This window comes from Sinocyclocheilus rhinocerous, unplaced genomic scaffold (assembly GCF_001515625.1).
Source record: "Sinocyclocheilus rhinocerous isolate Xijiao unplaced genomic scaffold, SAMN03320098_v1.1 scaffold2, whole genome shotgun sequence".
Classification (NCBI taxonomy): domain Eukaryota; kingdom Metazoa; phylum Chordata; class Actinopteri; order Cypriniformes; family Cyprinidae; genus Sinocyclocheilus; species Sinocyclocheilus rhinocerous.
The window spans coordinates 669793-670706 of record NW_015655572.1 but is presented as its reverse complement, the minus strand read 5'-3'; positions in this window follow the sequence as shown (position 1 = coordinate 670706).

Here is a 914-nt window from a genome sequence, read left to right as displayed (position 1 = left end):
ATATATATATATATATATATAGCCTTTTCGGTTTTCTTTTCAATTCCCATATGACACATGGGGTGTTAAAGTGTCAGGTCTGTTTGTGTGATAAGTTTTCAAACCAAGCCCTCTGTCCTCAGTCTCCACTAACACAATCATTCAGGTCTAAGACCGGCTCTCTTCGATTTCCTTTATTTCACACGAACGGATGAAGTCAGAGTATGAGCAACAGATGCATTTACGTGCACAGTGTGAACTGCACTTAATAAACTTTACTATATATCATCAAATTCAACGTTGTTATTCTCTCCTCCTCATTTATTTGTTTGTGGTTAATTAACTTTCATTTAATTGCTACAAAGCAGCAGGCCTTCTAGAGTAATTGTTTTGCTTGTGCAATATAGCGGCAGATTAGATTTGATATGTTAAAATGCTGTTTATGCTGGAGGAACATATGAACAACATTGGACCCCTTCTGAGATTATGAGCTAATCAAGTTGGACACTTGTAGTCACCCCTGAGGTCCAGGAATGTGAGGTGTGTTATTTAAGTATTCTTCTCACAGGCAGTTCTGGTAGCAACAGTCATTCCTCTTGAGCTCACCATTAGGTTCAGCTGTCAGTACGACTCGTGTCGATTTTAAAGTAGATAATTACACTGAGACTTTGCCCCTAAAAGGGTAAAATCTGTTTGATTATACAATCAAAGCAGTATTATTCTCACAGAAACCTATCGCACACTGTAAAAAAAAAATCCGTAAAATTTACAGTAAAAAAACGGCAGCTGTGGTTGCCGGAATTTTACCATAAAAAAATACGGTAGCAATGTTTTAGGTTTTACGGTTTTAACTTAAATTTACAGTTAAATACTGTAATTTCATTACCTGATATAATGTTAATATACCAACCTATTGAAGTACTGAAATCTGTTTT